Here is a 17,500-nt window from a genome sequence, read left to right as displayed (position 1 = left end):
TTTTTCTAATTTAGAATAGATACCTAATATACTTACGTACTGAAGATTTATTAACAATAATATTCATATGTTGAATTGTATATAAAACCAGAACAAATGCAGCTGTTTCTAACCCACTGCAGGACAATGGCCTCTGACATGTTCTTATCCATGTCTGGGGTTTGGTCAGTTTTCATCAACACGTTGGCCAGTGCCGATTGGTGATGTTGGGAAATTTTCTTCTGGTCGTTCACAGGAAACCAGCTGCATGGGTGGCCCTAAATATTATAGCTTTGCTGAACACGGCGATATGCAAACTATTTTGTAAAGGTATCATCATTCAGAAAAAGATTATACACACACACACACACACACACACACACACACACGCACAAACGTATATATATATATATATATATATATATATATATATATATATATATATATATATATATATATACATATATATATATATATATATATATATATATATATATATATATATATATATATATATATAAATATATATATATATATATATATATATATATATATATATATATATATATATATATATATATATATATATATATATATATAGATATATATATATATATATATATATATATATATATATATATATATATATATATATATATATATATATATATATATATATACGTGTGTGTGTGTTTGTGTGTGTGTGTGTGTATGTTGGTGTGCTTGTATTGAAGATTCTCAAACCGCAATCTATAGTTGTAAGCAAACTATCAGCACTGAAACCAAGGCACAGCAAGCAATGACACACTCATCTTGGCACGAAATACATGTCATTACCGGTAATTTGGATCCGGCCAGTGGACCCGACTCGCGTAATTGGCTAATTGTTCCGTTTAATTGGCAGTTGAGTGCCAAGCTAAATCTGAAATTGGCACTCCAGCGCCGGACGGTGTCGATAAATTTTCACCGTAAGGAATCATAGGTCATTCTCATCCTGTGATGTGTTCGCTCTCGGAGTCGTCACTCCCGTCTTCAATAAGTTTGTAATGGATCCCTGGAGACATTTTAAGTCAGGGTTAAATTTTGTAGGCTGTGCTTTGGATATTCTTACTATGGGAAAATTTGGTTTTTAATAAGTCTGTAATACTTTCCCGTGACCGATTATTACCTCCGCTAAGGAGATTTTGTTTTGACCTCTGTCTTTCTGTTTGTTTGTTTGTTTGTTACAAGACTAACTCAAAAATTTACGGAACAATTTTGATGACATTTCTGGCATATGCTATAATTGGACTGACTTAGAAGTAATTAGATTTTATCTGTCATCCAAATCCAGGATTTTTATTAGTCAGTAAATTCATCCCCGGTCAACTTCTTGGAGTCGGAGCATTAACTGGGGATTTCGTAATGTTTCTCAGATTCAGCAATTGATTTACAGCAACTCTAAAATTATTCGTAGAGCCAATATTTGGACCTGTCATTTCCTTAATGATTATTTTTAGCCAACACTTGGACGGTCAATATTCTTTAATGCTTCTCAAATCCAATCACTAAAGCTTAATAATTCTTCAATACTACTGGGTGGAAAGATTGGTCTTCAATAATTCTACAGCTATCTTTGCAGCATACGTTTGGATCTCACTAAGTATTATTAGAGATATTTCAGGGCCATTACGAAATGATTTAGCCAAAAAAGCATCAGAAAATGATTGAGAAATTACGATCAGAAATTTTGTCGAGTATTAGAAGCCTTTTTTCGAGATTCACATATTTTCCAAACACATTTTAGACTAATCAAGTAAAGTTCCGAGGAGCAATACTAAGGGTAAACTCTTTGGGTCTGAAAAGCATTACTGAGATTTTTAGAGGCTGATATTAAATCTGAGCCATTACTGTAGTAAGTTGGACAGGGCACCAGCCTACACATACACGGCTTATTCTTTACAGATTCTCCTCCCTCCTTATACAAATGATAACACTGAGATTACCAAACAATTCTTCTACACTCAAGAGGTCAGCTACTTTTCTATAATTTTTCAGTAGTTACCTTCTTTCTGGGAAGGGTAGAAGAGATTATCTAGCTTCGGTAAGCAGCTCTTTTATTAGAAGGACACTCCAAAATCAAAACATTGTTGTTTAGTCTTGGGTAGTGCCCTATCCTCTGTACCATGGTCTTCAACTGCCTTGGGTTAGAGTTCTCTTGCTTAAGGGTACACTAGGGCCCACTAGTGTATCTAATTTCTCATGCTCGTGTTTTGTTAAAGTTTTTTATATTTCATATAGGAGATATTTATTTTAATGTTATTGTTCTTAGAATATTTTATTTCTCCTTGCTTCCTTTCCTCAATGTGCTATTTTCCCTGATGGAGCCCCTGGGCTTATAGCATGCTGCTTGTCCAACTAGGCTTGTAGCTTAGCAAGTAATAATAATAATAATCTCTTTGGATTCGAATATTATGGACGAATTACGGTGATCCTGGGCTCCATAAGGTGTCCTCAAAAGCATTCCAAATGGTTAGTCTATAAACATTGGCTCCAAGAAGCAGCTTTCCCCATCCATCCTATTCCAAGGATCAATTACGAAGTCATTAAGAACTAGACGTCGACTCCTTGGTCAAGGCAACTCACCTGCCATCAAATATCCTTTGATGCAATATAGTGTAAATGATATGTTGCTCCACTAAGCGGGAGTGCCAATTTCAGATTTAGGTTGGCACTCGGGTGCCAATTAAACAAGAAAACTAGCCAATTACATGAGACGGGTCCACTGGACGACTCCTAATTACCCTTAATACCAGGAGTCTCGTGCCCAGATGGAAATGTCATTGACTGCTGTGACCATTAACTTGCTGACAGTGGGATGATAGTGTGTACCTAACTGAAGATTGCTATGGTAAACCTATACAAAACACACACACATATGAACACATGCACATATATATATATATATATATATATATATATATATATATATATATATATATATATATATATATATATATATATATACCCCTTTCTGTGTAGGGATACCTGAACAAAGAGAAAGGTTTGTGTAGCGCCCTGTTCAGCAAAGCTGTAGAGGCGAGGGTCGCCCATGCTATGTTGGTTTGCTGTGAGCGAGCAGACGAAAACCTCCCAACATCACCAACCCTCAGTGGCCAGCGTGGTGATGAAAACTGTCCAAGCCCCAGTCATAAATAAGGACATATTCGAAGTTTTTTTCCTGCAGTAGACTAGAAAAGGCTGAATTGTTGTTGTTGTTGTATACATACACATACATACATACTAAACCAAGTATTTTACTTTTCTTTCACTTTCGCCATCAGGGGTTAGTGAAGGTATAATTACTGAAGTTATGATCATCATTTACCTACGACACTGCCGCATAGTTTGCACCTTTACCTTTCTCTTGTAATTTTAGCTGTTAAAAATTCTTGTACACAGACACACACACATGCACACACACACACACACACACACACATATATATATATATATATATATATATATATATATATATATATATATATATATATATATATATATTTATTTATGTATATATATATATATATATATATATATATATATATATATATATATATATATATATATATATATATATATATATATATATATATATATATTTATATCTTTCATGTCACGCTGAATGTCATTGCCAAACGTATGACTATTCAGTTTCTCCCCGTCATTTGGGTAGGAAAGATTGAAGCAGTCATACCCTGGTGAGAGGGGAGTGGAAAAGGTCAAATCTGTGTGTGTTCATATCTAAATATCTATCCACCATTTTTTACCGGTCGCGTACATTAGTAGTTATATAACAATATGATTAAAACCATTAATCTGAATATCCATTATACTATAGTTTAATTGACCTCGAATATCCACTCACTCCAGCGACCTGAGGTCACATTTGACCAGGCTTTGCCATTTCCCTTCCATCATCCTTCTGTTCCCAGGGGAGAAAGTTTGGAAATTGTAGGCAACAATCCTGGTTGTTTTCCTGTGATTTTTCCCTGTGTTTTAGCTTTCTTGAATGGAAAAGTAATCCTCGCCAGCACCACTGGACGTCGGGGGTCTATAGTGAGCGGCTCTGGAGGTTTATTGAGTCGGAGATTATAAGGCAAAGAGAGAAAGGTTTCGTGGTGTAACTTTGGGCTGGTGCAGCATTGAGAGATTTATTGGCAGATAGACATAGAGAGAATGTTGAATCTAAGCGGTATGTATATATATATATATATATATATATATATATATATATATATATATATATATATATATATATATATATATATGTATGTATATATATTATAATAACCCTCCTATCTTTATTTAGAATTTCTAATTACACCTATTATTGTGTATAATTTTAGCGCCATCTATTGATTGCTGATCGTAGCGGACAGCATGAATGAAATTACCTTTTGTTATTTTTACGTATGTAATCCTTGGAAATGTTTACTTCCAAGCTCTTTCAAGTTAATACTTTTGAGTTTGTTATCCGGTGGCTAATTCTTCACTTGTTTCTAGTGTTTATTAAGTGATTATTTGTTATTATTTTGTTATATATTTATACGTGATTTAAAATAAGTAAAGTCTTTGTTTAATTTCAACTTTAATTTGATCATTCTCCTAATATATCTACTGTACCTACATGAAGTGTTGCCCTCATTACTGAGAATTTATGAAATAGTCAAGTGGAAAGCTGAAGTTGTGACAAATTGGGGGCCTGTGTCCGGGATGTACTTACGTATGTGTTACGCTTACGCTCGATCTTGACGGATTGTGAAATTCATTTTGTTGTTTCTCTAAAATGATGGACAACATGAGTGTAGTGTATTAGTGATATTTTGCTAGTTTATAACTGACCACCACCGGATAGTGTTCTCCAGTGCGCTCACACTTTCACCTAGAGAATGTCGTGTTGTTACACGTCATCTTAAGCATACATCGAGATTTTGGAGGACGTGCAGGCAGGGTAATGGCATCCTAGAATTCGTCATTCTTTTAACCCTCGACTCTGTTGACTACCATCGCTTAGCGATATCTTCATAGTCGCCCCAACTTCTCGAGGTGCTTCGAGGCATTCAAAACCTCATTACAAGGAATTGAAAGATTCCTTCCTTAGGAACTTCTGCTCCTCTTACTCAGGGTACGACCTTCGCTCTTTAAAGGATTTCGGCTTCATATTGTTACGACCACGTGGTCAAGAACTTCGTTCCACCTCGATGGATATTTAAAGGTTTATTCCTTGTTCAGGTAACTGTTGGTACTTCCAATTATTTACTTCATTAAGAATATTTTATTCAAGATTATTAGTGGTTGTGCATTATTGGTGAACCAAGTTTTCTGATTGGCATGGATTATTAAAGCCTTGTTCATTTAAGTGAATTTCTGTACATTGTAGGACTTAAGGATTAAGGAAATTCCTGTGGTTTGTGGGTGCCTTCGCACCATAAATCCATGAATGCCCTGATGTTTTTAAGTCTTAAAGCTTGTGTATAGTAGTAATATAATTTCCAGTGATATTTTCCATTTTATCAGTATTGAGAGATGCCTTTTGATCTTGAGAAATTTTTAGGTGCACCCAGGGAGCACCTAAATACACTACACGTAGCTAAAAAGGACCAGCTTCGCCAAATAGCTGTAAGGGCAAGAATATCTGTAGGTCATGCTGTGGTGAAAGCTGAACTATTGGGAAAGATATTAGATTTCCTGATAAATAGTGGTAACATAACTGAAGAAGAGGCTATTCCCTTAAGGCCTTTAACACTTGAACGAGGTGCTGCTCGTACTGTTACTATAACTGAAGACCCAGAGATAGTGAAATTGAAACTCCAACTTGAACTGCAGCAGGTAACAGTAGAGGCTGAACAAAAAAGGCTAGAAGCTGAACAAAAAAGGCTTGAAGCTGCAAATGCCGCAGTAGAAACTGAGCAAAGAAGACTTGAAATAGAACGTAAAGAAAAAGTTCTGTTGGAAAAGGAACTATCAGCCATAAGAATAGAAGAAAGGTTGGCAGAAAAACAGCTACCCGATGCTTTTGACCTTAGTAAAGCACGCAAACTCCTGCCTATCTTCGATGAAAAAGATCCTGATGTTTTTTTCGTTACTTTTGAAAACACTGCAACGTCTCTCAACTGGCCAAGAGACCAATATGTTCTCTTAATCAGAAACTCCTTCAAAGGAAAAGCTGCATATGTGGCAGCACAACTTGTCCAAGAAAGGGATTATGAAGTCTTTAAAACTGCCATATTAGAGGCTTATAGTGTTACAGCAGAAGGGTATAGACAAATCTTCAGACAAACTTTGAAGAACCAAGAAGAACCAAGCTCAAACCTATCTAGAGTTTTTCACATTGAAGTTGAAGCAGTTTAATAAATGGATAGACAAGGAACAAATAACTACTTTAGAACAATTAAAGAATTTAATAGTTTTAGAAGAATTCCTGAGGCGTATTCCAGCTAATGTGGAAATGTTTATTAGAGAAAAACAAGAAAAAAGATGGCAAAAGGGCTGCCCTATTAGCTGATGATTACCATCTCATTCATAAACTTAAACCACATTCGTCCTCACCTTCATCTTCCCCCCAGGTTTGTACTTTTTGCAAGAAAGAAGGTCATCACATTAAAGACTGTCCTAGTCCCAAATGCAAAGCATCTCATGGTAAGGCTTCTCCTAATGCTTTTTCACAAGGACCCAAATCAGGGAATACTGCAAATAAAACAGACTCTTCACTGTGCTCAACCTCTATCAGACTTTACAGCATTTACATATCCTGGTAAATGATATTCCCGTGCAAATTTTGAGAGATACAGGGTCCTCTCAAACTATCATTAGCTCAAAGTTAAAAGATTTAGCTAAACCAACAGATCAGTATGTAACCGTGTCAGATTTGACTTGTCAAAAGGTTTTACCTATTGTACAGATTTCTCTTGAATGTCCTTATTTTAAAGGTTCAACTAATGTCGCCTTGTTGGATTCTGACCTGCCTTGCAAGAACAGACATGATACTTGGTAATGACTTGGCTCAAACTAACGGTACTCCTAGTCTTTATCATTACGCAGCCTGAAGTAGTGATCGAAAAAGCTTGCAAAGAGTTTTCTCCGGTGGTAGAGCTTCCCTGCCAAGTAGCCACCAGGTCTACAACCTCAACTTCTAGAGACACTGAACACACAGGTAATTATTATTATTATTATTACTATCCAAGCTACAACCCTAGTTGGAAAAGCAAGATGCTATAAGCCCAGGGGCTCCAACAGGGAAAAATAGCCCAGTGAGGAAAGGAAATAAGGAAATAAATAAATGAAGAGAACAAATTAACAATAAATCATTCTAAAATAAGAAACAACGTCAAAACAGACATGTCATATAATAAACTATCAACAACATCAAAAACAAATATGTCATAAATAAACTATAAAAAGACTATGTCCGCCTGGTCAACAAAAAAGCATTTGCTCCAACTTTGAACTTTTGAAGTTCTACTGATTCAACCACCCGATTAGGAAGATCATTCCACAACTTGGTCACAGCTGGAATAAAACTTCTAGAGTACTGCGTAGTATTGAGCCTCGTGATGGAGAAGGCCTGGCTATTAGAATTAACTGCCTGCCTAGTATTACGAACAGGATAGAATTGTCCAGGGAGATCTGAATGTAAAGGATGGTCAGAGTTGTGAAAAATCTTATGCAACATACATAATGAACTAATTGAATGACGGTGCCAGAGATTAATATCTAGATCAGGAATAAGAAATTTAATAGACCGTAAGTTTCTGTCCAACAAATTAAGATGAGAATCAGCAGCTGAAGACCAGACAGGAGAACAATACTCAAAACAAGGTAGAATGAAAGAATTAAAAACACTTCTTCAGAATAGATTGATCACCGAAAATCTTGAAAGACTTTCTCAATAAGCCTATTTTTTGTGAAATTGAAGAAGACACAGACCTTATATGTTTCTCAAAAGTAAATTTACTGTCGAGAATCACACCTAAAATTTTGAAAGTCATACATATTTAAAGAAACATTATCAATACTGAGATCCGGATGTTGAGGAACCACCGTCCTTGACCTACTTACAATCATACTTTGAGTTTTGTTAGGATTCAACTTCATACCCCATAATTTGCACCATGCACTAATTCTAGCTAAATCTCTATTAAGGGATTCACCAACCCTAGATCTACCTACATTCAGGGGATAGAATTGATGCAAAGAGAGTAGCATCATCTGCATATGCAACAAGCTTTTCTAGGCCAAACCACATGTCATGTGTATATAGTATGAAAAGTAATGGGCCAAGAACACTACCCTGTGGAACACCGGATATCACATTCCTATAATCACTATGGTGCCCATCAACAACAACTCTTTGAGATCTATTACTTAAAAAATCAATAATAATGCTAAGAAACGACCCACCCACTCCCAACTGTTTCAGTTTGAAAACAAGGGCCTCATGATTAACACGGTCAAAGGCAGCACTAAAATCAAGGCCAATCATACGAACTTCCCGACCACAATCAAGATTTCTGTACAGCATTGGAGATTGTAAGAAGGGCATCACATGCTCCAAGGCCTTTACGAAAACCAAATTGCAAACTAGGGAAGAGATGATTACCTTCAGCAAACCTATTAAGACGTTTTGCCAGAAGACGTTCAAAAACTTCAGATAATATGGGAGTTATGGAAATTGGGTGGTAATCAGTGGGACTTGAGCTACCACAAACTCATTTACATAGAGGAGTAACATTACCAATTCTCCAACTAGTGCTAAAAGCTCCTCTTTTTGCTAACTTGCGCAAAATAACATAACTTTGGAGCTAAGAAATCTGCTGTCTTTATAAAAAACAAAGGAAAAATACCATTTGGGTCTACACCTCCATAAGCATCAAGGTCCATCAACAGAGCTTTAATCTCACGAGATCGAAAAGCTAAACTAGTTAGTTTAGCCTCAGGAAAACAGGAATGAGGAAGTTCAAGTTTTTCATTACTCTGTTTACTGTCAAAAACATCAGCCAAAAGGGTTGCCTTTTCCTTTGGACAGTGAGTGACTGAGCCATCTGGTTTAAGTAAAGGAGGAACTGTTGCATCTACACCAAAGAGTGCAGATTTAAGGGTAGACCACCATTTATGTTCCTGAGTTGTACCAGAAAGGGTTTCTTTTATGGTTAAATTGTACTCCTTTTCAGTTGAGGCATAAACTCTCTGAGCAAAAGCTCGAAGCTGAGTATAGTTGTTCCAGGTCAAATCTGATCTGTTACCCTTCCAAAGTTGATAGGCCTCCTGCTTCTCCAAAAAAGCACGTCTACAATCATCATTGAACCACGGTTTGTCTTTCACTCGGTACCTTAGCACACGAGAAGGGATACGCCTATCAATTATGTTGACTAGATTCTCATTCAAAGGGACAACAGGATCTACACTATTATATAATTGTGACCAATTCAAGAACAAAAGATCATGTAAAATCCCATTCCAGTCTGCTTGGGATTTCATATAAATTTTACAAGAATATGATATATCAGGGACAGGCTGCTCAGTCTTCACTAATAATGAAATCAAGGCATGATCAGATGTCCCGACTGGATCAAAGTACCTTAGGTGAAAAAGTCCTTGCTGATCTTGTTGATATTCCCTCAGATGAATTTGTAGAGTATCAAAGGTCTGATGATAGTTTGAAAGAATACTTTGATAAAGTAAAAGATGATGTTGATGAAAGTAAGTTACCATAATTTTTATCTTGATAATAACATCCTTATGAGACGTTATAGACCTTTGAAGATTGCAGGACAAAATTCCTGGCATGATAGTTACCAGCTTGTAGTTCCTTCTAATCTTCGTGCAGCCTTATTGGATCTTGCTCATTCAGCAGTCTCATCTAGGCATTTCCAAAACCTATAAGCGTTTGCTGGACGATTACTACTGGCCTGGTATGAAAGCTGATGTAAAGCACCACATAGAATCTTGCCATCCCTGCCAGGTAACTGGTAAACCAAATCAGAAAATACATCCAGCACCATTAGTTCCTATTACAGTACCTAATTCTCCTTTTGAAAAGGTAATTGTAGATTGTGTTGGTCCACTTCCCAAAACTAAGAAACAAAATGAGTACATTTTAACCTTGTTTGTGTCCAACTACTAGATTTCCTTTAGCCGTACCTATAAAAAACATATCTGATAGAACAATTATTGTTAATCTTCTTAAAATATTCACCATTTTTGGTTTTCCAAAAGAGCTTCAGTGTGATCAGGGGACAAACTTCACTAGTGATTTGTTTAAGCAAACTTTAAAGCAGTTAAACATCTCCCATATTTTTGCTTCAGCTTATCACCCTCAGACTAATGGAGCCCTCGAACGAGTACACCAGACCATTAAAAACCTCCTGCGCAAGTACATTTGTGAAACTTGACGAGACTGGGATAAAGACCTGGATCTGCTTATGTATGTACTTAGGAGTACACCTAATGAATCGACTGGAATTTCTCCCTTCGAGATGATGTTCGGCCGCAGACCTAGGACAAACCTTGGTATGGTAAAAGAAAACATCCTAAGAGGTACTTACAAAGACCAGCAAGTAAGTATTCCGCAATACCTTCAAAGTCTTAAGGTTAAATTTGACCATGTTTATGAATTTGCCAATCTGAATTTAACTCGGTCAGATTCGAATGAAAAACCATTACGATAAAAAGGCCAAAATTAGAACTTTCAAAGTAGGAGATGATGTACTTGTATATCGACCAGTTCCAGGAGCTCCACTGAGAGAAAAATTTATGGGTCCGTATAAAATCACTAAAAGGGTCTCTAAAACAACTTATGCAATTGAAACTCCAGATAAAAGGAAGCCTAGCCAGTTAGTGCACATTAATCTTATAAAACCATACCAATCTGCAAAAATTTCTCCACAGGTAGTTCACCTGATAAGTAGAGAGACTGATCACTCCACTCACAAATCGAGGATAACTACTCCCATCGAGACTTCTCCTACCCCGAAAAACCTAGTACCCGAGGCAGTTGATAATGATAAACTTTTAGCTCCTCTTGAGCCAGACGAAGAAGAAACTTTGGCTCATAATCATATTTTGTCATGGAAAGATGCTAGTAATTCACAGATTCTTTCTTTACTTTCACAGTATCTTGGTCATCTTCCTAAGGTGGAAAGGGAAGAATTAGAGGCTGTTCTGAAGTCTTATCCTGCAATATGTTCAGACACTCCTGGTTGCTGTACCTTGGTGCAACATGATATTGTGCTAGAACCAAACGCCAATCCCGTTCGTCAACCTTTTTATCGGGTGTCCCATCGTTTATTACCAGCCTTGAAGGCTGAGGTTGAGTATTTACTAAAACTAGATTTGGCTGCACCAATTAAGTCTCCCTGGGCATCGCCTTGTATTTTAGTAAAAAAGCCTAACAATTCCTATCGTATGTGTACGGATTATAGAAGGGTTAATTCTGTAACGGTCAAGGATGCTTATCCATTACCTAGAATTGCGGATATTATTGACTCTGAGTAATTCTAAATACCTTACCCAGATTGATCTCTTGAAGGGTTATTATCAAATTAAATTAACAGATAGGACAAGAGATATCAGCCTTTATAACACCTTTTGGTCTCTTTGAATACAGAGTTTTGCCATTTGGGATGACTAATGCTCCAGCTATATTCCAAAGGATGGTCCATGAAGTTACACGTGGTTTGGAGGGTGTGTATGTCTATTTGGATGACATCGTAATTGCTAGTATCTCCTGGGACGAACATCTCAGATCTTAAAAGAACTTTTCAAAAGACTCCTGGAAGCTAATCTAGTTATTAATTTAGCCAAGAGTTCATTAGGTAAGGCAAAAGTTACATACCTAGGACATGTCATTGGCAGTGGCTCCATATTATCCAAGGATACTAATGTAAAGGCTATAACATCATTTCCCACTCCTAGTGATAAAAAAGAACTCAAAACTTTCTTAGGTATGGTGTCATATTATTCAAAGTTTTGTCTTAATTTTGCCATCATAACTTCTCCTCTACATGTCTTGACATCCAGCAAAGTAAGGTTTCACTGGACACAGGATCACGATAAGGCCTTCCGGCAGCTAAAGTTATTCATGACTTCATCTCCTTTGTTGCAAGCTCCTAATCTTACTAAACCTTTTTTTATACAGGTCGATGCTTGCAATACTGGATTTGGTGGTGTCCTACTGCAAGAAATCAATGGGACCAGTACTTTTCCTCCTTTGTTGGAACACCTGCTGCCAGTATCTTATTACTCGGGAGCGTTCAAAGGCGCTCAACTAGGATGGCCTACCATCGAGAAAGAATTATATAGTCTTGTTGCAACTGTCCTTCATTTTCGTCCATATCTGGAAGGTGCTGCACGTGTCGTCATTTACACCGACCACAAACCCCTTACCTTCCTCGAAAGGGCAAAGCTTAACAACAAGAAACTTCTTCGATGGTCATACATCTTGTCATCTTACAACATTGAGATCCACAGCATTCGAGGATCAAACAACACCATCGCCGACGCATTATCACGTCTTAGACAGAAAACCACAATTCACTAAATTTGTCAATAAGATTGTCATAGTAATTTCATTCCTAACAGGGGGGAACTATAATAACCCTCCTATCTTTATTTAGAATTTCTAATTACACCTATTATTGTGTATAATTTTAGCGCCATCTATTGATTGCTGATCGTAGCGGACAGCATGAATGAAATTACCTTTTGTTATTTTTACGTATGTAATCCTTGGTAATGTTTACTTCCAAGCTCTTTCAAGTTAATACTTTTGAGTTTGTTATCCGGTGGCTAATTCTTCACTTGTTTCTAGTGTTTATTAAGTGATTATTTGTTATTATTTTGTTATATATTTATACGTGATTTAAAATAAGTAAAGTCTTTGTTTAATTTCAACTTTAATTTGATCATTCTCCTAATATATCTACTGTACCTACATGAAGTGTTGCCTTCATTACTGAGAATTTATGAAATAGTCAAGTGGAAAGCTGAAGTTGTGACTAATATATATATATATATATATATATATATATATATATATATATATATATATATATATATATATATATATATATATATAATACATGCTTATATATTGCATATAATCATATAATTTACCGTATATGTATGATAAATGAAATAATTCACACTTTATGAAAACTTAAATTTACTTTGAGATTGTCACTTGGAAAGCTCAAAGTAAATTTATTTCTATTTCATAAATTGTAAGTATATTCTATTTCTACATGAATATAATATATTTCTCTCTCTCTCTCTCTCTCTCTCTCTCTCTCTCTCTCTCTCTCTCTCTCTCTCTCTCTCTCTCTCTCTCTCTCTCTCTCTCGTAAATGTAATTTGGAAATGTATTATTCCTTCTTCTTATTCAATTTCACAATGATTATATTTTGTCCCGAGAAACAAATATTAACAATGAGAGTCTTGAAATCATCATCATCAACGTCATGATTATTGTTTAAAGTATTCATAATACCTCGCATGTTCCCAACGATCTCATATATATAAATATCAGAGGTGTGAAACTTCACTGTATTTTGGAGCTCATAACTCAATCGAGCACTAAAATCCCCTGAAAAATAGACCCGGAATTTATTTAATGACGTAAAGTAGTAGGTTGGCCAGGGCACCAACCACCCATTGAGATACTACCACTAGAGTGTTAAGGGGATCCTTTGATTGGCCAGACAGTACTACATTGGTTCCATCTCTCTAATTACGGTTAATTTTCCCTTTGCCTACACACACAAACCTAAGTCTGGCATATTCTTTACAGATTCTCCTCTGTCCTCTTACACCTTACAACATTGAGATTGTCAAACAATTCTTCTTCACCAAAGGGGTTAACTACTGCAGTGTAATTGTTCAGTGGCTACTTTCCTGTTGGTAAGGTTAGAAGAGACTCTTTAGCTATGGCAAGCAGCTCTTCTAGGAGAAGGACACTCCAAAATCAAATCATTGTTCTCTAATCTTGGGTAGTGCCATAGCCACTGTACCATGGTCTTCCAATATCTTGGGTTAGTTCTCTTGCTTGAGGGTACAATCGGGCACACTATTCTATCTAATTTCTCTTCCTCATGTTTTGTTAAAGTTTTTATAGTTTACATAGGAGATATTTTTTTATTCTTAAAATATTTATATTTTTCTTGTTTCCTTTCTCACTGGGCTATTTTCCCTGTTGGAGCCTCTGGGCTTATAGCATTCAGCTTTTCCAACTAGGGTTGTAGCTTTGCAATTAATAATAATAATAATAATAATAATAATAATAATAATAATAATAATAACGGGCTGCGTTTATAATTAATCGCAGTTTGCGTTACGAGGCTCCATTGCAGTAAATGCATCGTTTGTGGCCGTTGAATTAATGGCTTTCAGGGCGCCATTTTGTGTCCAGATGTCGATGCGTAGAGGCTACCTACGTTTGTTTGATTATTTAACACCATTTTTATACAAGAAATATTTCGGTTTTGATAGTTTTTGCTGACTCCATTTTTTTTTTAAAGGTTAGTTATTGTTGATGGTAGTTTAACGCCATTTCATTTCTGTGACCAAATAGCTTATGTAGTTTGCCTTTGACGTCATTTAACTTTTGTGAAGAAGTAGCTTGAGTAGTTTTGCTTTGACATCATTTTATTTTCGTGATGTAATTTCTGTAGTTTTGCTTTGACATTTTGTTTTTATTAAGTTCATGATGTAATTGTTGTTTTGGCTTTGACACCATTTTGTTTTATTTTGTAATTTCTGTAGTTTAGCTTTGACATCATTTTATTGTTATGTAATTTGTTTAGTTTAGGCTTTGACATCATTTTGTTTTCATTATGTAATTTCTGTAGTTTGGTCTTGACATTATTTTATTCTTATGATATAATTTCTGTATTTTACATTGACATTTTATTTTTATTAAATAATTTCAGTAGTTTTGCCTTGACATCATTTTGTTTTTATGATATCATTTATGTTTTCATTTGACATTATTTTTATATCATGATGATGTAGCTTTAGCGTTTTGTCTTTGACATCACTTTGTTTTTATAATGAAGTAGGTTTTTTTTTTTATTTAACATTATAGCTTCAGTGTCTTTGTTTCCTGGCCTTTGAGGGCCATGGAAGTAATTAATCTCATTGTTTTAAAAAGTTCCATTGTGTATGACAAAATTAATTAGTTCTCCTAAATTTTTTATATTTCGTTATTTTACATCTTGAAATTAATTAGCTTTCTTGATTCTTTACGCTTCTTGTGTTGGAAAATTAATTACCATTGCTTACATTTAGTCATTATCTGTTGTATTGAGGGTTCTAAAAGCTTTGATATTTCTTACGGTGGCATTTTAAATACAAAATATTCATAACTAACATCTATACACCTTCACATTCATTGTTTTTCTTTTCTTTGTGGCATTTTTAATGTGGAAAATTATTTAGCATTACTTTTATTTGAATCTGAACTGTCCAGTTGTACAGTTTCTTTTAATAGAATTTAATTATGACCATTTCATTTTTACTGAAGGCGCAAAAGGGTTATGCCCATTGGTTTGCTGTGAGCGTTCATATGAAAACCTCTCGCCATCACCAATATGCAGTAGCCAGTGTGGTGATGAATTTAAGTTCGGGCTATCCATTCTAGGTTGGTTTGTTGTGAGCGATCTTACGAAAATCTCTCACCATCACCAATATGCAGTCGTTAGTTTGGTGATGAAAACTAGTCAATCCCCAGCCATAAATTGATATATCTGAGGCCTTTGTCCTGCATCGGATAAGAAATGGTTGCGTTTGTTGTTGTTGTTGTCTTCGGTCATTCGATGCGTAAAGTTTGGGATTTATTAAATCAGGGCAGTTATTAATGAGGCAATTAGTCGTAATTTGTATCGGCCAGATTGTGAATTTATTAAAAGAGACCAACCGTCTATAATAATCTCCAATGTTTCGTTGTTCGTGTACTTAGTGTTGATTTTCTTTTCACTTGAACAAAGGTTTATATGGAGATATATTTTTCTCGCTTACTTATAAAACAGAGAAAATAAGAAATTAAAGCCCCTTCTTTCATATTTGTACATTATTGCTATCAAGGTCCACTCAATAATGATGGGAATAACACTAAGAGACAGAAAATAAACTAGAGAGAAACAAAATAGCAGAATGGGTCCCTAGAGTTTGCAAAAGAAGAAGGGGTAGGAAGAAAAAACGAGTATTGACGAACTAAGAAAAATTGGTGGTATATACAGGCATAGAAAGACCATAAACAGACGGGAGGGGAAGGATATGTCTGAGGCCTTTGTCATGCAGTGGACTAGCAACGGCTTTTGATAGTGATGTTGATAAGGCTATTAAAGTATAGACTGGAATACTTTTTCTTTTCCGATGAGATTTTATGTTTATTTTTATGGTTTTTTGCGTTCAATGTGTTTGAATGTAAACTGATATTAGCTACCTAATCGAGACACTTTATAGTTTATAGCCCTACATTTTACCATTTATCAAATTAATTCATTGAATATTTTTTTACTGTTGAAACTGTAAAACTAATCACTTTATTGAATAGTTTTTATTCTTGAAACTGTAAAAATTATAATTCTATAGAATAGTTTTTACTGTTGAAACTGTAAAATTTATTTTAAAAAATTCAAGTATTTTAAAGAAATACTTAGTTATGTATTGCATAAAACTATCATACCGTTTTATGGAATTCCTAACTTGTAAAATCATTCAAAATCGCGTTGAAGTTAAAGAGTATATATCATTATTATCATTATCAATTGCTAAGCTACAACCCTAGTTGGAAAAGCCAGATGCTATAAATCCAGGGGCTCCAACAGGGAAAATAGCCCAGTAAGGAAAGAAAACAAGGAAAAATTAAATATTTTAAAAACAGTAACATCTGAATATATATTTTCTATATAAACTATAAATACTTTAACAAAACAAGAGTAAAAGAAATTAGATAGAATAGTGGGCCCGAGTGTACCCTCAAGCAAGAGAACTCTAACCCAATACAGTGGAAGACCATGGTACAGAGGCTATGGCACTACCCAAGACCAGAGAACAATGGTTTGGTTTTGGAGTGTCCTTCTCTTAGAAGAGCTGCTTACCATAGCTAAAGAGTCTCTTCTACCCTTACCAAGAGGAAAGTAGCCACTGAACAAGTGCAGTGCAGTAGTTAACCCCTTAGGTGAAGAAGAATTGTTTGGTAATCTCAGTGTTGTCAGGTGTATGAGGACAGAGTAGAATCTGAAAAGAATAGGCCAGACTATTCGGTGAATGTATTGGCAAAGGGAAAGAACCATAACCGGAGAGAAGGATACAATGTAGTACTTTCTGGCCAGTCAAAGGACCCCTTAACACTCTAGTGGTAGTATCTCAATGGGTGGCTGGTGCCCTGGTCAACCTACTATTATTGGCTCAGCGCCCACGCTGAGCAGATAATGGGCCATCATGAGTATGTTTTTTACCCCGTTCTCATATGTGTTTTTGA

This window comes from Palaemon carinicauda, chromosome 25, assembly GCF_036898095.1.
Source record: "Palaemon carinicauda isolate YSFRI2023 chromosome 25, ASM3689809v2, whole genome shotgun sequence".
NCBI lineage: Eukaryota > Metazoa > Arthropoda > Malacostraca > Decapoda > Palaemonidae > Palaemon > Palaemon carinicauda.
The sequence above is the reverse complement of the archived record's forward strand: the minus strand, read 5'-3'. Positions refer to the sequence as shown.